At 42.4% G+C, this 19,805-nt stretch overlaps 1 protein-coding gene across 11 annotated transcripts in view; it reads right to left on the reverse strand.

Annotated features, from left to right (window-relative positions):
* Window positions 1-19,805, reverse strand: part of GRM7 (glutamate metabotropic receptor 7) — a 769,912-nt gene that overhangs the window by 128,562 nt on the left and 621,545 nt on the right. The window lies entirely within an intron of this gene.

Below are 19,805 nucleotides of genomic sequence, written 5' to 3' on the forward strand. Positions count from 1 at the left end.
TAGTGCATTAGGACAAAACTCAAGAGAAACCGGACAGATTTGTCAGAAGAAATAACCAAAAAGAGAAAATTATGGAAAATAATGGAAGCATTAAAACAGTCTAAGTTACTTAAATTTAGAATCTCTGTATAAATTTAAATGGAGAATAAGGAAGACATAAAATTAAGTAGATAATGGCTGAAAATGGATAAAATAGATAAAACATTATAAAAGACAGTAACAGATCTTGAAAGTGCTACCAAACTCTATGGCTGGATGGATACACACACGCGCGCGCACGCACACACACGCACACACGATAAAGACTGAGAGGAAATCCTGAAAACAGGCAGGAAAGACAAAAAGACGTATCACTTTGAAGGAGAAAAACTACGGCTGACCATGGCAATGTAAGTCAAGCACCATAAAGTGTTCTCTTTAAAGGGGAACTGAAATTTCAAACCAAACACGAACTGCCCACTGGGGATGACACAGACAGAGGCAAAACTGGGTTCAGATCACAGTTCAGAGATCTAAAAAGAAATAAAGGGTCAGAGAGAACAAATAAGAGGGTAGGAATACATGAATCTTACGTCTGTTAAACAATAATACTGACTTTGGGGGAGTAAAATGCGCGACCCCAGGGACGTGCAAGGAGAGAAGGGAATTAATGAAATTACTCTTCTAAGGTATCAGCATCATCAGGAAAAAAACTGGTCAAAGTAGTGATTCCTATTAGAATTGAATTCAAGAGGCCTGTTGTAACTGGAGTGGGGGTGGGGGACTAAAACCGTGGATAACAGGTTCATGCAGGGGAAGGACAGGAGAAAAGTCATATTTTTTTCTGTTCCTTTCTTACTTTCCTTTGGCTAATCAAGAATGGCAAACTCAAAGTAAAAGATGAAGCTTGGCCAATTAGACTATAGACTAAAGCCCAGCCATATACATTGCATATCAGGATATAAAAAGTTGGAAGTAGAAGAGTAGAAAAGATACTCCTCTTGAACTTGGCCATTTACTCCAAATCCCATCTAAGGACTGGGCCAAGATGGCAAATTCTGGGCTCTCAGTTTCCACTGGCTCCTTCAGTTTCTGCCGTCACGCCACACCTACTAAGGAGTGAGTGACGGGGAGGCAGGGGGCCAAGGGGACTTTTGAATGCCACTGATGTCATGATGACTAACTTGGGCCCCAGTTATCTGGATGTGTTCATTTCATGAAAAATCTTTGCGAAGTCCTTGTACGGTTCAGCGCTTTCCTTAAATTAATCAACTAGTTGATCTTTTTTTAATTATGGTTTTTCCACAAGTTAAATAGTAATATTATTAGAACATCTAACCTAAAAGATAAGTTTTCCCAGACTTTCCCTGTGCCAGGACTGAAGCAGAGGTACGTGTGTAGATCAATCAAAATACCAGCACAGGGGGTCTTGATGTTCCAAGCTGAGACCGAGCACCATCCGAGTTAGCGTAGGTAGTGCTGCCCCCCCAAGCCGCTTCAGAAGGGGCCTTAGGAAAGAAATTCAGGCTGGGATCATTCACCTCCCCAGTCGCGGGCCATGTGTATTTGGGAGAATTCTGAAACATGTTCTCCCTTGTTAAAGGAAAAAGCAAACATTCTGCAGCTCCTCGGGTAAAGTGGCAACTCTCTCTGCACACTGGGAAGATGTGAACATTTTCTTTTCCACTTCCTTGCCCTGGGAGAAATGATGGCCTTCTGTTTATTTCCTGAGTGTCAGGGATGAATAATGCCACATATTTAGAGTGTTCATCAAATGCCCAGTCACCATCTGGGCTGAAATCTAGCTGCCTTTACAAATGTTTTGTCAGCTATAATTGAACCCTGTTGAAATATGCCTGACATACGTATGCTGTGGTTGAAATGCCAAATGCATAAGCTAAGTGCTGTCTAGCAGTTGGAGGAAAACAGTGGCGGCAAATCTTTTATTGATCACATAGTCAAACACCTTTACGATCTAAGCAAAATCTCACTCATCCAGTAGTCACTGATCGCAAATCCACGTTCATTCTGACTAAGCAAAACAGGCAGAACTTAACTGAGCTGAGAAAAAGTATTTCCTAGGCAAACTGAAAGGGTAAATCCATTGGGAGATTGTTTTTAAGGGCTGTACATCACGTAAATATGTTAAAAAGACTTAGAAACACTAATTATATATTCATAATGCTGATAATTACATGTTCGTATTATCTGTTCATTAAAGCAGCTCATTAATTTACTCTGCAAGAGTAATTGGTTCAAGTTACTGTGCATATTTTGAAAGAAATGAAATTCTGCTTCCTTAAAGATAAGCAATGGGTCTCTTACTGAATCTAATTGGTCCTCTCCAAAAACTCATTCAAATTCATATAGTTCTCCTGAAGCCGTCCTTAAGAATTCTTCCTTGGTACCCAAATAAACTGCATTCTCTCCTCTAAATCCAAGTCTTCCCAGCTATTAACAAATCTGAACAACTATTTCCCAGATCTTTAGTAGTCATCCATCAGATCTTTAGTAGTCACCCATCTGAAATCCCTTCCAGCCTCATCTTAATTCTGCCCTTTGATGCAGGACCAAGTCTGAGGCTCCGCTCCATGACAACCCACTGTCTATTTTAAAAAAGCTATTATGTCTCTTTAGCTTCTCCAAGTTAAATATATCCCATTTCCTCCCTGAGCTTCAGCTTAGTTTTTTTCAGTGATCCTCTTGAACTTGGCTACTTTCTCTAAATCCAGATCAAACCTCATTCCAACCGTTCTAAGGCATTTCAGCTCAGAGTTCCCTCCTGCAAAGCAGGGGTTTGTTTCAACTTCTGCACATCCCAGCCCAGGGCCTGGCATATGAAATTTATATTTCCCAATGGTTTTAAACATTTTATAAACATAGCACAATTAAATTCTGAAAACAAACTCGAGAAAGTAGCTATTGTTTGCATGCCATTTTACAGATGAAAACAGTGAGGTGCAGAGAGCTTCAAGAAGCCTGACTGAGGGCATATAACCCCACAGTGGGGAGCACATAGTAGGGACTTTGAAGTCTGGCTCTGGAGTCCAGGCTTTTTACTGCTAAGCTACCCTCTAACCATTCTATCAGCCTGTACTATTAATACCATGAATATAGAATTATAATCCAAGACTCTCAGAAGAGTATAAGAAAGCATCTAGCAAAGCCACACGGGTAAAAGGAGTGAAGCTAAGAGAAGTCAAGGGACTTCAAAGAAACATTAGGATCAAAATTCCAGGTTTTTTGCTTTTAGTCCAAAGCTGTTCCTGTAATATTCTTCATGAGAACTGTGACTATCTTTAAAAGTATTGTCCACAGTTTTTAAAAAGTATGATATCTGATTCTGTAGGCTCCCAGTCCAAATTCATGTCTATGTTGCACACCTCCAGGCTGTGCAACCTGGGCGGCACAGCACTGTGCTTTCCCTCCCGTGACAGGCACGTGCGGGTCACCTGGGCATCTTTTTATCATGCAGATTCTGATTCAGCGAGTCTGGGTCCGGCCTGAGAGCCTGCATTTCTATAAGGCTTCCAGGTGATGCCAAGGCTTTGGTCCAAGGGTCAACATTAATGAGTAAGGACATAGCTACCGAGTTCTTTGGCCTCCAGTTTCCATTTCCAGCTGTTGGCAGGCTCCATCCAGGAATCCTGAAGACCCCTTCCGGCTCTGGTAGGTCTGACATTTTGCTTGTTTCCCTCTGGCCTCTCTCTAATGCCTATATTCTCTTGGCTGACTTTTCAGTATGTTTGATGTGACTCCAACAGCAGTATTAGGGTTGAGAAAGGCCTTCCACGCAGACCTGTCCCCTAATCCTGCTTTGCAACTTTGCAACACCTCCCTAAGGCACCACTGCCTCGTCTGTCAAATGCAAACAACCCTTTTACCACACATGATAGTAGAAAGGATCCCAAAGGTGGTGGTCATACCTTGGGCCCACTGTAGACAATCAACAGACATTAATTTCTGTCCCTCTCCACCACCACCGCTCAAATAAGTTACAGGTTCAGCCACAACACCTGCCTTCTCAAAACCTGCCTAGAGCTTCTTAATGTTTTTGTAGAGTCCACTGTTCCTGGAACCAGTATGTGGGGTTACGTAGAGTCCTCTCTCACTACTATCCCTGAAAATAAGATGCTTCTCTTTAATCTTTAAGTCCACAAGGGGGGATCAGTATATGCAAAGTAACCATAAAGACAGTGGCCCAAGCCCAGAAGACTAAGGCTAAAGACAGTGCAAGGCCAAAAGACCTCCAGGAAGAACGCAGAAGTAACGGGGGTGGGGGGGGGTGGTTCTGCCAGGCAAACTTAGACGAGGCGCCATCTAAGAGCCAGGTGCCAATACGTCCTGTTCTCTTGGCAAGAGCATCCATGCTGAGTAGGGAGAGTTACTAGGTTAACTCACTAGGTTAAGCCCATTCATCCATTTGACTCCCACGTTATGTGCTCGATCATAGGAAAAAGAACCTACTGGTCTTGCTGAACTGGATATGCTGGTTTCAGTGACAGTCCTGTTTGACTCTGCAAACTAACGGTCTGCTATTTCAGTTTTTATACATCAGTCTCCCGAGCTAGGATCTTTAGAATGGGCCTATTCTAGAGTCGGTAATTGAATCAGGTGGTCACACAGTTCACACGAGCAAACCCCATTTCATCCACTGATGAGTCCAGGGGAGAGAACTACACAGAACAATGCGATCTGCGGTGACCGGGAGGCAGTGGCCGTGGACGAAGCAGAGCCACACTCCACAGCACAGTCACGGAGGGCTTATCTGAGGAGGTGGCCTTTGTGTTTAGACCCGGGGGTGAGAAACACTGAAGAAAGAGGATGCTGTGCTGACCACGAGGCAGCACAGAAGTAGTCACAGTGTAGCAGGGAGTTGGCGTCACGTGTTCCAGGAGTGGGAAGAGAAAGCTTGGGGAGGCAGGGAGTGCAGGCCGTGACAGCACAGTGGATGAGCTTGGTTACCGAAGAGGCGAGGACCACATTACATGGGTCCTTGTCGTCCTGAAATTCTAGACTTTCTACAAAGAATAGTGGGTGCAATGGGAAGCCACTAGAAATATTTAACTGGGTGAAAACATAATCCCTTACACTAAAAAAACAGAGGACGGCTGTGAGGACGGAAGTAGAGAACCCCGTCTAGAGGCCATCAGTAACGGGGAAGGATGGTGGCTGAGATTCAGGTGAAGGCAGTGGGCAAAGACGGACCAGAGGGATTGCAGATTCACATGACAGAAATGATTTTCCCAGAAGGCTTTCTGCACCCCCATGTTTCCTCCCACCACACACAGCTCATTCATCTATATAACACAGTTCACTGTTCTCACACCTGCCCTTCTGGACCAAATCAGAGCCCCCCGAGACACTAAGGCAATGGTTTCCTATCAGGATTACCAGCATTCACTATCGGCCAGGCACTGTTCCCAGGAATTCGGTGGATTAATTCATTTATCTTCACAACAATCTGAGAAGATAAGTACTACGGGCATCTCTATCTGATGGATGAGAAATATCCACAGGCTTAAGTAACATGCACATTGTAGAATTCAACTGAATAAGATCCATGAGGAAATGCACACGTCCTTTCTACACATCCTCTAAGACTGCTTTGCATTCAAAGCTATCTAAATATTTGAGGGTTGACAGTACTCTGTTGGCTCAGCTATGTCTAGGGAACAGAAAACTATTATTGTATATTAAATATCTTTTATTGATATTTAGGGATTTTTCAGTTCTTCAGACCAGGCTGGCCCGAGTAGTGTTTTAGCTAACTACATCCTGTTGGTTATAATCTTCCCCTCCGGCGCACAGTGTGATGACTACAGGAAAAACTGAAAAACAAAAGCAAAAATCCTTCACCTCTAAGAACATGTGGCCTTGGGGATTATCTGGAGGCTGTGGAAGACTAAAATTTAGATTTCTACAGGGACAATGGGATAGGCCAGATGTAACGACTTGAATCACGAAAATAAGAAACACAATCCCAAGCTAAGTCTTTTGGGCATATCTCACACTCCATCCATTTTGGCCCCTTTGCAATAGCTGGCTTGCATTTTTCTGGTCTACTTCTTTTTTGGTCAGTTACTCACTAAAAACTAAAAATTCCCCCATTACATAGCAGCTCAGTTAATTCTAAGGAGTAGTTTCATGGCCATCGCTGTGTATTTTAATAGAAATAAGAACATAAATGAAAATGCCTTATGACAGTGGAGAGATTAAAAACCTACTATCCGGTTGTTTCATCTGCAGGGTAATTGCTTCCCTGACTAGACTACAACCAGCGTCAGCAGGTCTGTTGGAAATTCCTGGTAATGAACTACCCTGTCAACTGGCGTGCCAGGGGGAGGTCCAAGTTACTTTGAAAAGCATCTCTATTCTGGCTAATTCTTTATTCAGTAGACAATTCACGAGTGACTCTGCACATTTTTAAAGAATGATTCCTAGAGATAACTACCACATGCGGCATTAAAATCCTACACTATCTTAGACTTAAAACCTAAGCCCAAAGCAGTTAGCTAAGAACTCACAATTCAGGAAGATGGATGCCGAGTCATACTTACTGAGTGACAACTCCTCTTTCCAAAAGGTTAAAACACAGGCAGCAGGCACTGGGCAGCGACAGGCGAGTCTGTTTTATGGAAGTGCAACTGAGCCAACCAAGAAGCCGTGTTAAAGGGGTGGAAATCCTCGTGGCATGAATACCGAGGCGTAAAGGGGACAGTTCGTTCGGAACGCAATTCCCTCAGGCGTCACTTATTTTCGTGCCCCCTGTTTAAGGGGGCCATTCTCCACGTGGGCTCCCCAAGCTGGCTGTTCTCACTTTAAATCCACCGCGACCAACTGCCTGTGGGTTTCTGACGCTACCCAACCACAAGATTGTATCGCTAGCCCTAGGTGTGCCGACTCTAGTGACAGTTTCATACCCATCCCCTCTCCTTCAAACCTCGACCTCTCCACCCCTAGCCTCCATACTCATCGGATGACTTCGCATTCTATCTCGCAGAGAAGCCACCAAAAAGAAATTCCCACCAGCTTCCAACCCCACGTTTGCTCACTGACCTCTATGTGTGCCCAGGGACTCTGCTTCCCTCCTGGTGACATGGATGGAAGAGGTGACTCCTCAGGTCAATTAATCGCTCCACTGGTGTTTGAGCGCTCACTGACTCTCCCCTACTCAAGAATGTGTGTCTGGTAGTTTCCACCCCCCACAGCCTGCATCATCACTTTCCCTGGCTATTAAATCATCCTCATCTAGCTGAAGTCATTCCCCAGTGGATATCTGGACCATTTCTGAGAATACTGTACTGCTGGCTTCAGTACGTGTGCTTCCTACTTAAAGGCTGTATCTGTGGACGGTGTAAACATATTCTTTTTTTTTTTTTTTGCTTTGAGAAGTCATGCAAGGCGTGTGTAGGGGAAGAAAGGTGGTGTGCTCATGAGCTCTGTGAGTCTGCTGAAACGCTGGTGTACGACGGGCCGACTTCAACTAACCCACCTCTCCAGTCTTCTCTGTGACAGTGCCTGTTCACTTTGGCTAAAAGTTATAATTGAGATACGTGTTCGAGATTATACTTAGAGGGGTAGTTTAGGGAAATAAAGCCATGCATGTGCTTCTGTGTTTTTTTCCAGGACAGCGGGCAGTTGGGTTTTGTTGTTACTGTTTTTTGTCTCCTTTAGACCTAAACGTTTTACACACTTTGCACTCTTACATCCTTAAAACTTACTGAGGACTCGGAGAAGGTTTTATTTGTAGATTGTAACTATCACAATTTACCACACTGGAAATTTAAAGGGAACCCTTTTTACAGTGCTTGTATAATCATTCAGGTGACGACGGCGAAGCTGAAAACAGCGCACACTAAGACAACTTAAGTATACGGTTAGTTCTGACCTCGGGGACCTCTTAAGATCTGTCCTAAAATAAACTGTCATTTTGTTCTAGAAAATCAAAGCGCATGAGTGACACAACTTTGAGAAGAAAATGTACTTGCCCTTGTTTATAATACCTGAATCTAAAAAAGCTATAAAACGTGTTAAAATATTAATAAAGCTACTTGAGTTTTAATAGACATTTTTTTCATTTACTGATTAATGCCTTAAGCTTCAACATTAAGAATTAATTTTCCTGTGTAATCTGTCTAGATAACAAATATTTCATTTAAGACTTTCTATGTTTTATGATAACCTTATAAGGCCCTTGATTATTAAGAAAACAAAGGTTCCTCACTTGTAAAAATGCTTAATTTCTGTACAGGTGTATTACCTTGTATACTTATTCTTGTGTTTTAGTGTCACGTCTTAATCAAGAGTGCAGATCACCTCTAACAATTAAAAAAAATGCTTTCCCCAAATGAGATCATTACTGATCAAACTCTCAGGTGATCTTTTATACCTAAAACTATCTCTGAGGTTTCACGGAGGGCGTCTGGAATCACAAAGACCTGTTCTTTCACCTCACAGAAGAAAGGAACTAGAAATAACTGGGTTCATTTGCTATGTTACTACTTACAACTTGCATGGGAAAAGTTAACTTTAAAGAGCTGGCGAGCCTTCCCTAGATTAAATGGGTACAAGGTAAATGTTATGAATATAAATAATCAGAAATTATATGGTTTATGGGACGTTCTGAGAGATTCCCGTGTCTTCACTGTGCATCGTATGTTTCTATTTCTCACTCCTGCTCATGCTTTCTCTGATGGCAGCAGGCAACGGCATCATAGGGCAGACATCAGTCAACAGTGGCCCACTGCTTGTTTTTATAAATAAAGTTTTATTGGAACACAGACAAGTCTGTTTACATATTGCCTGAGTTCCTTTTGCACTACAATTGGAGTAGTCAGTACTTGATGGAGATCTTACGGCATAAAAGCTTTACTAACTGACCTTCTACAGAAAGAATCTGCCAATACCTCATATAGTATTACCTGTAATTTCAGTTATTATTTAAATTGTAATAACTTCAGTTTATTATTTATTTTCATTATTATTTCTGTGGCTTACTTGGACACAACCTCACTTCTTTTATTTAAATCTAGCATTTTCTAGAACAATGGATTTCAATTAGGGATAAACGCCAGCCTTACCAAAGGAGTTATAAATAGGCAGATATGTAGGACCTGCATCCAACTTAATCTTATGAGGTGACATTCTTGCCATATTCTTGGTATGTCATTGGTACCTGATGTATATTATGTCTCAGGATTATTATATGTTATGTATCAACATTTCTCCTCTGTAAAAATTATTTCCCTTTATTTTTAAATTGATAGGTAGCATCCACTTTCTTCTTTGAGAGTAGCCTTCATCATTATTCTTGGAGATACTTTGTGGAAGACTTTCTTAGGAGTGGCTTTGTCATCTGGCTTTGCACGCTACAGGAACCAAATTTCCTTGTCAGCTGCATTACTCTTGGTTTGAACTTTCACCAGAATGTTCACATTTGGAAATGGCTAGTAATAAATTAACCACAGCCACTGTAAGTCTCTCCGTTTTCCTCTGACTCTTCCCTGAAGGCTTTGCAATCAGCTACAGACCTTCTCAGAGCCCCAAGGAGAAGGGCTGTATCAGACTTGGATGGCATCATTAGGACCACTTTCAGACCATACCAGGATTTCTAGAAGTATTTAAAAAACAAAACAAAACAACAGGTAGCTTCATGAGGCTGCAACTCAGGAGTCCAAATGGAATAAGAATTAATGACCTAGGATTGAATGAACTAATGAGGGAATTGTTGTGCTGATCTGTTTGCAATATTGTTGATGTGGCCTAAGGTCCTATTTTTTTGAACAGGTAAGAAGGCTCTTTCTTCCTTCTTAAGCCACGTGTAACTTGTAACAAATGTGGTAGGTTCTGCTTTCGTAAACTGAAATCAAACATTTGATATGATACCTGATTTTCACTGACTCTCCCACCCTCAATTCAGAAACTGTTACTGAATTTCTTACTGTACATAACTGTATCATTATTTGCATAGATTCAATGAGAATCTGCCCCTGTTTTTTTACCAAAATGTAACAGGAAATATGGGTTATGCAAGCAAAGCCTTGCCTGGTATGTTACATTTGAGGATGATACTTGTTTAGTCAGGTACGGCTAGCCCCATCTAAGGGGAGATGACTGACCTTTATGGAGCCCTCACAAGAAAAAGTTTGGTATCTGACTTTAGAGGTCTCAGCATTGTAAGTGAGGAGGAATGTCACTTTCTAGCATGGCCAAGAATATTGGAATAATTCAGGAAACTCAAGAAGAGAAACTTACCCAAATTTATAAATACTGAAGGGGAAAACTGGCAGACTTTCTTGGAGTTGGCCTTCTAGCCTCAGAATGGCAAATGACAGACTTTAAAAGTCCACTCTATACAGAAGGCCAACAGACACATGGAAAGATGCTCAACATTGTTAATTATCAGCAAAATGTAAGTCAAAACTACAATGAGGTATCACTTCACACTAGTCACAATGGCCATCATTAAAAAGTCCACAAACAATAAATGCTGGAGAGGGTGTGGAGAAAAGGGAACCCTCCTACACTGCTGGTGGGACTGTAATTGGGTGCAGCCACTGTGGACAACAGTACAGAGGTTCACTAGGAAAGTAGACTTACCCTATGATCCAGCAGTCCCACACTTGGGCATGTATTTGGAGAAAACTCCAATTCAAAAAGACTCATGTACCCCATTGTTCATAGCAGCACTATTTACAATAGCCAAGACATGGAAACAACCTAAATGTCCATCAATAGATGACTGGATAAAGAAGCTGTGGTATATTTATACAATGGAATACCACTCAGCCATAAAAAGGAATGCATTAATGCCATTTGCAGCAACATGGATGGACCTGGAGATTGTCATTGTAAGTGAGGTAAGCCAGAAAGAGAAAGTCAAATATCATATAATATCACTTATATGTGGAAACTAAAAAAATGATACAAATTAACTCATTTACAAAACAAAAAGAGACTCACAGACATAGAAAATAAACTTATGATTAGCAAAGGGGAAAGGGGGGGATAAATTGGAAGTATAGGATTCGCAGATACAAACTACTATATACACAATAGATAAACTATAAAGTGCTACTGTATAGCACAGAGAACTACACTCAATAGCTTGTAATGCAAAAGTATATATATAAAACTGAATCACTATGCTGTACACTAGAAACTAACACCAACATTGTAAATCAACTATACTTTAATAAGAAAAAAATCAAGCTAAAATATCTAAAAAATCAGTCCAGTCTAGGATTCCTTATGAATAGTTCCAGCAGAGCAAACTTAAGCTATTGCAGATAGTAAATTCACACCAGTTGCTCCTATGTAAATGAGCCCTGTCTTGTTTATACTCAAGAATGATCTTATTTTGAGATTACTTTGGCCAAAAGGAGGGAAGACTGTAAGAAAACTGAGAATTCAGAAAATGATTACAGTGGAAAACTGCATTTTTCAGAGCAAGCCCTTCTAGGTTACTGGCCTTTCACTGCCTTTGAGCTGCAACTTATAGCTGACTCACTGTAATGCAAAGTAATTCTTGTTTCTAGACAAGCAGATAAATGTTGTCCAGCATGTCCAGGAGACCATTGATTTCTCTACTCCCACCCCATGGCAAAAGCCAATTTTATGTCTACTTGTACATTCATTTCAACTTCTCTTTATTCCACGTAAATGTGTGCTTCCTTGATTTCTCTCTGGGGTTGGTTGTAATATCTGTGTGGTACCCTCACTGATAATGTGATGATTTATATAATAAAATCTTAAACATGTACATGAACATTTCTTAAAATGACTTGCAAAGGTGGAGTTTTTCTGATAGTATCCAATTAACTTGCATCCTACCTCCCTGCTTGATAGAAACTTTTTACAAATACAGTAGAGTCTGGGGAAGACAGACGAAACCCCTTGCAGTCTAGAACTTACACTCAAGAGCACAGAGAGGAACGATTAATAAAGCAAGTGTGTAAGTCATGTAGTGCGTGAGGAAGATACAGATGCCGTCTCTATGAATTGCTGTTCAGGAAACTGAACTCACTCCCACAATTTTTCTCTGGGAGGTAACAAAACCTAGAGTCATGACTCTTGGAATTCTAGTGCTATTTCTGGCCTACTGGGGATCTCTCTGTGAGATATATCATTAAATAATATAAACTTTGAGGCCGGGGCACTTAGAAAAACAAACAAGTAAACAGAAAAAAAAAAGCTTTCAGTGACACGGCATAGCAACCTGACATAACCGGCCTGTCCCCAGGTTACAAAAGGCAGCCTCAGTCTTAGGAGTTAGAGTGCTGACTGGACAGATTTTTTTTTTTTTTTAATATAATTAAAGAAGTAAAGGTTTTCACTTGAACATGCATATATCCAGGTCTTTGGGAAAGAAATCTGAGCTCTTTTGTATCAACTGAAAATAGACAAGTTTAATTAAAAGGCACATTATCTGGGCCCTTCTGCCGTCTTCAGTGGTAGCTGTAACTAGACAGTTTCTTTCTGACACACAGGTAACATCACATTTTGTAGGAAATCATGTGACTGTGATTTTATGTCTTATTTCCCAACACAAAGAGCTCGCGAGATATCCCTTCTTTTGCCAGGAGATGGTTTGCTCATCAGAGTAACCTAAAACTTTTAAAAGCTTCACTTATGCATACCCTCCTGACAGCAAGCCTCCGGAAATAGTATAGCTGGCTAGAATAATTACTCATGGTTGGGAGGGACAGCAGAATACCCTGATTTCCTACAAGAAACATCAAAGCACAAAACTTGCAAGCTTCAAAGAATTCCACATTGACTACCGGCCTACATTAGAGAATTCGAACTTATAAAAACGTAATTTCTTCTGAAATAACTTTCTTTATTATGAAACAGTAGCAGGCAAATTAACTACAATGGCATCTTCATAAAGACTTCTATTCTGAGAGCTAAAATTTCAGGAAATCAACGGAAGCCTAATCACGCAGGAGTGGTCCCTGGTGCTGAAAGCGGGTCACGGGGGACAGGCCTGGAGACACATGAGTTGCTACCTCTGTGAGCTGGTATCACCCCTTCTGCTGGTAGGCACGTGACTCTAAGTAATTACAGGGGGGAGTTCTTTCTTTTCCATCTCTTCTGTAGATGATAACCGGAGAGATGGATGCTGAGTGAATGTGAAGAATGAAATACGACAAAACAGAAAAGAGCTGTGTTAAATGTTGGTGTTCATTTCATCTCCACTCCTTCACAGCGTGTAAAGCCAGCTTCACCAGATGCCACTGGACTCTGGTGTTGGGGGTGGGGGGTAAGGTTACTAAGCAAAGCAGGGTGCTTCTACTTTCTGTGCAGACTGCGGTGTGAAACGCCACTCCAGAGGCATCGGGAGCAGGGCTGCTTATACACACGATCGCCTTCCAGACTTGCTCTCCCCTTATCTTATTTTCCAGAGGTAAGTGTTGAGCACAGAATGACAGTGGGGTTTTTTTTCCTGCTCTTAAGTGTCCTCTGATGAGCCTTCCTGAAGAGCTGTGGGTCGCTGACTCCGCTGGATGCCCACCCAACATTTCTCCTTTCCTACTTCTAGCATGACTTACTGGTTTTGGTTTTTTTTTAAATTTTTTTCATCTGCCCACCTCAGCTGCCAAGACAGACTGATCAGTCTCACTCAGTCAACATGTGGCATTACCCTGGCAGCTACTACTGGCCAGTGACTGGCGTTAATTCTAAATTGGCTTAACAAGACCAATGGGAAGAATGGATTTCCCATGATTGGGGATGAGAGTCTCTCCCTTTCCTATTGGACAGAATCAAAGAAGCACGCAGCCCCAGTTGTCACTGGCAGCAACGTGTGAGCCTGGCTGCAGACAGAATGCAGACCCAGGGAGAACCTGGGTTCCTGGCGGCCTGTGGAGACGCTGACCGCACAGTGCGTGGAGCCCGGCCACCTCTGGACTTCATGAACACACATCTCTTTGGTATTCAAGCCAGCTTGAGTCATGTTTCTAATCTTTGCAGCTCACCATGTTTTAATTACTTAAAAGGTTTAATGTACTTTTTCTCCAAGAATTCAACTTCAGCAGGTTATATCAAGTAACTAAATCTCGGAATGAAGGGTTTTCCTCTCCTACCTTCTATATGTGCATTGATTCATTCCGCATGTGATTAGCACCGGTAGCCCGCCCAAGATGCTGATACACTGAACCAGTTACAGCGCCCGCTTTACTCAATTTATGGTCTCATATAGATGTTCTTAAGCTTTTGGGTACTAAATCCCTCTTTTGGCAGTCTGGGGAACCCTATGGACGCCTTCTCAGAATATTGCCTTTAGATGCACAGGATAAGATACATAGCATTACAAAGGAAGCAGGTATATTAAAATACAGTTATGGCAGTACTTGCAAAAGTGTGATATTATTATATATATGCTTCTCTATCAATGCCTTAAATAACAATATCAAGGCAACAGGTTCAATAGGCAGCAGAATTTCAAAGTGATGATGAACATCAATGATATTTTGAGGTACCTCCCAAGTATGATGTGATTTGAATTTGTGAGTTTTTAACATGTGCAAAGACCCTGTGGCAGGACAAAGCACGGCAAGTACTGGGGAATTAAAGACAGTGTTGCTGGATCACAGAGAAACAGACAACAGGGAGACAAATGAGGTTGCATCAGCGGAGATGGGTGACTCCTCTCCCTCTCTCCCTCACACACTAGAATAACTATAAGAAAACAGCACATGAATTGGCTGAGATAGCACATGAAATGACAATGAAATAACTACAGAAAGGAAACTGCAGATGCAGCTTTAGAAACCAACGGGTCTGTGTATCAATTCAGTTGAACACCAGGTTCCCAGAGATCCTATAATCTGTAGTCAATGATAATCAAAAACCCTTGACTGAGATGATCTGGGCAAATTGTAAGGCATTTTCTCAGTTAACTTAAGAATCATAGACTGATGACAATGGCAAAAATCCATTTTATGGATGGGGAAACTGATGCACAGAGAGGAGAGAATGGTTCCTGGAGGCCTCATTGGTAGACAGCAGCACAGCCCGAGCCGAGCCCTGGTCCCTTAATTCTCTGTACTGCGCTGCCTCAGGGCGGCCAGTTCAACAAGACAGGCATAACTAGGTCATTTGTGTTGCTAACCAAGAGCTTCTATTGACAACCAAGAGCTCTAAAGAGAAATCCAAACAGAATTATCACAATCTCAGCTTGTCCCCCTGCCAGCCCCATCTTCCCACCTCAACCCCTGGGATGGAGGATGTGAATTCCATTTGGTGTGTCTCTCATCTATTCTACACTTTTCTCGGCGATAAAGAAAATCCATTTCCCACTAAATTAAAATTGCTTCTTCATCCTAACGAACACTATACCCCTGGTACACAGCGGAATAAAAATAAATTGATTTTTAAGTATCCACTGGAAGGAAAAAAACAGTAAGAAGCATAAAAATCATGGTGCCGCTGTGTGCCTTTTGAACAATTTAACTCCGAAATGGATTCTTTTCCTGGAGATGGCCATTTCATCTTTAGGGTGGCAACATTTCTGGGTAGTTGACCAGCTTCAGTAAAAACTTCAGTCTTCCAGATATTTCGGATGGCTGATGCTAAATGACCTGTTTGCTTGAATTGTTGCTAAGGTGATGAGACAGTGAAATATACCACTCTATGTGACTTTCAAAGGATCTAAACAGCCTTCATCTCCTTACTCGGAACACCCCCATTCCTGAACCACACACGTCAGGATCTGAAAACCCAGCACCCAATTGTGTGCTCCCGAAAAAACAGCAGGTAGGTGACAACCTGAGGGCTGCACGGGTTCCGACTGCCACTAATCTATCTGGACTTTGGGAGCCCAAGACCTGGTGTCAGTTACTCTCATCTGTCCTTCTGACAATTCCTCCTCTGCAATGAGCCCGTAACCCACTTTCACAGGCACATAAAGACTGCTTCTTTATGCAGTACTCTGTGAGTCACTGAGCCTGCATCTTTCTTTTGACACTGAAGCAAGCAGAGGTGGCCCTGTGTCAGCCTCTGGGTAGAAAAGCAGAGCACACTCCCACTACTAAAACTCACACACCAGGTGTCAGTGCAAAACCTGAGTGCTGATGTTCGGAGGGATAGGATTCGTCGTCAGTCACTCAGGATACAAGAACTGAAGTATAAACATGTGCCGTGATAGATCGTCAAGTGACGCTCTGAACTGCTCTGGGGCTGTTCCTTCCTTTAGGAGGAAGTAAATGCATTCTACTTTCATGGTGTTTTAAAAAGACAGAACAAAAGAATACATAAAATTCCCACTATTTAATTTTGCATGGCAAACATTAATTTTATAATAAAAAAATTCAAGAAGGACTTCTAAAAATAATGAAAAAGTCGTAAGTAAAGATAATGAGGTGTGCTCAGTGTATTACGGGAAACATAATTTGCATGTGTCCCATTAAATGAAATGAGGCTGCCAATGACGATGTACCCCCGGGCAGATCGCTTCAAATCTGAGTCTGCGTCCTCAGATCTGTAGAGTAAAAGGACTGGACGAGACTATCACTACAGTTCCTGCCACTTCAAATATCCTGTGAGTGGGAATTCTCTTCCAAGTGACATATAGGAAGGTTTCAGGGGAAAAAAATTGTCCGTGCACTTTTGCCCTTTGCTTTCATGAACTCCAGATATTTTCATTATCCCCAAACTTGTGGTCCTTCTGGAAAGACAGATTCATGTTTCAAGTCATCTCGCTCCATTTTGTATCCACCAAAGTCAATTACTGATTACTTCACTATGGGCACAAACGCTTATTTTTCCGTCATGGAGAAATTCTCCCGCCGTGTCAGGATGGGTCTGTATCAATGTGTGCCTCATTAAATGCAGAAGTGCCAAGAGGATTTTCAGAAGCTTGAGAGAAGGTTGCAACTTTTCACATTAATTTTACAATTGTTTCAAGGATTGAAAAGTTCTAGCTGGTTTAAAGTCTTCTGAAGGACAACTTTCAAGACCCCATCATCAACGCTGATGAGCACAAGACCCCTAGGATGGTAACTGATTAAAATGTTTTAAAGACAGTATCTTTCCTCTCTTGGAAGGGCTGGCGGCATTGTGTCTTTTCAGAACGCTGGATAAGTGGGTGGGAAGCGTGAACTAGTGGGCCTGTGCTGTTAAAGGACAGGTGGGTGGCGACAGCATACGCTGAGGCAGAGCTAGTGCCTGTCAAATGTCCATGTTCTCCCCGCGCCTCCCAGACCCTCTCTCACCCTGCCCTGCTACCGCGACCTCACGAGCCATGGCTTCCAGACAACATAACGAGAGGATAGAAAAACGCTGCTCAACCTTCATCAAACTTTACTTTGTCACCAGCCCCTGGGATGTGGGGATTTGTCTTCATACTTTAGCCTGTACTAATGCGAGTCTTTACATCTTTACGTTAGGTATTGATGACTGCAGAACAGAATCTTGAGATCCAGAGAAAGAGAAGGTTCTGATTTGCATGCAAATTTCGCTGTTTAACCAGGCGCAGACACCTGGCATCTAACGTCAAGGGGATTCTGTCCTGTGGTCTTGCTGAGAATGAAGCTCTCTCTTTTTCACTCTCTGTCTCTTCAGGGGAGGAGGAAGGGGAAAGAGAAGGGAGAGTCTTGCTGTCATGGATATGAAAGGGGTCTGTTGTCCAACCCATAACTCCCATTTCCTCACCTGTGCTATGTCCTGGTCGGTTGGAGATGCTGCTGCGTCTGGTCCTAGCTTTCCTGCATCCCTGGTATCTGCCAGCACTATACGATCTATTCATTGAAAGGTGCAATTCTAACTTCTCATGCCATCCATGGTTCCAGAAAATACTACTACTTTAAAATCTTGTCCTCGTGGAAACAAACAAAAAAACTGAGCCACATTAAGCAACAAGGGATTAGAAGCCTCACTGTGTTTACCACCTCACGGACGGAGGCGTCCTACCCTCCACGTACACAGCAGGCCTAAGAATTGATGTGCTAAAACCAGTACATCCAGTTCTCGTCAAGGAAGGTAACAGGCCACTGGACTACAGAGGTCAGCAGACTTAGCCCATGGGCCAAATCTGACCTGTACACATGGCCTGTTTTTGTATGGCCTGCAAGCTAAAAATATTTCTTATATTTTTAAAAGGTTGTCAATAATAAATAACTGAATAATAGCAATCATGTCACTCCTGTAATGGTCCTTTTGCTCTTCTGCCTTTTAAAGTTTTTTCTCTCTGCAAGATCACTGTCTTCACCATACAGACATTCAAAGATACCCTCCCATGAGCCTGTACGCTCCTTCACCCACCACTTGGGTCTTTACAGCGATACTTGGATTTTTTACAGAATCATTACAGTAAAATCCCTTGATAGCCTTTACTTTGCTCATTGATACAACTTTCTCTCCCTCCGTTCTCACTTACATCTACCCTAATCAAGCCTTCACCTCTGCTGCTCCATCAAGCCACTCTCCAAGGTCTCCAGTGATGACCCCACTGCCCAGTCCAATGGTCAAGTCTTGGTTTCCATCTTATTCCGTATCTCAGCAGCATGTGATCTTTTACTCTTCCTCCTAACTGTTTCCCCCTTCAGTCTCTGGGAGATGGTTTTCTTCATCTCTATCTGAATGTCCTTGTGTAACTTCACTGTTACCTCTTCCTCTTCTTCCCTGGCTCGAAATATACAAACACCCTCAGGACCATCCTCTGACATTTCTGGCTACAGCCATGCCTAAATGATCTCATAGAGTCTCAAGGTTTAATGTGTCATTGGTCATCTCATAACCCCCAGCATCTCTCCTGAATTCCAGAATGGTATATCCAACTCCTTGCTGACATCTTCATCTTTCGTAGACATCTCAAAATTAACACGTCCAAGATTACCCTACCCTCACACCAAGTCTGCCCCTCCCCTAGTCACTTCCATTTTAGTAAATGACACTGCCACCCCCCAGCTCTCACACCAACAGCCACGGAGTCATCTAGATTTCTCTCTTTTGCTCATACCACATACAAAAGTCAATCACCAAATTCTGTCTACTTCATCCTTGCATCTCCCTACCAAACTACGTTTTGCCACCTCTACCAGCTTTCCTCCAGAACCACGCTGTCATCTGTTGTGGGGATAACAGTGATTGCTTCCTCATCTCCTTGTTCCTACTTTTACTGCTGGAGTCTGTTCTCTGTTCTCTTGACAACAGCCAGGTGATCTCTGTAAAATGTAAGTCAGATCGTGTCACTCCCTTGCTTAAATTTTCCAGTGACTTCCATACCATGTAGAATAAACCTGAAATCCGCACCACTGCCCATACTGTTCAGTGAGCTGGTTCCTGCCCCTCTTGGACCCCTTCCCACCTGCTTGCCTCTTGTTCCTCCTCTAGCCAGCCAACCCCTCCCGCCTCAGCTCCTGTCCTTGAATTTGTTTGTCCTTCTGTCTGAGTCACTCCTACCCACTCCGCCTCCACCCTCTGTCCCCACCTCCAGATACAGTCACAGTTCCTTCCCTGCCTTGTTCTCTGCTCCAATGTCACCCCCCGACCCAGGCCTTCCCTGTCTCTCTCGATTCCATCATATCCCAGCATTAAAGTGACTGATACTATATTATACGTTCACTGGCTAATTCACTGAATATGTTTCTCCTGTACTAGACCTAAAGTGCCATGAAAATAGGAAATTTGATTCCTTAATTCTTTTATCCCATAATGTAGATGTTCAACAAGGGTTTGATGAAAGAAGGAACAAAAGGGAAGTATCTGGCACCTCAGTGTGAATGGGTTAAACAGGTTATGTTTTACCCTCTGGATCCTTATCATCACTAATTCATCTTAAACATCGCATCCTCAGGGAAGCCTTCCATGGTTAACATATC

Source organism: Camelus bactrianus, chromosome 17 (assembly GCF_048773025.1).
Source record: "Camelus bactrianus isolate YW-2024 breed Bactrian camel chromosome 17, ASM4877302v1, whole genome shotgun sequence".
NCBI lineage: Eukaryota > Metazoa > Chordata > Mammalia > Artiodactyla > Camelidae > Camelus > Camelus bactrianus.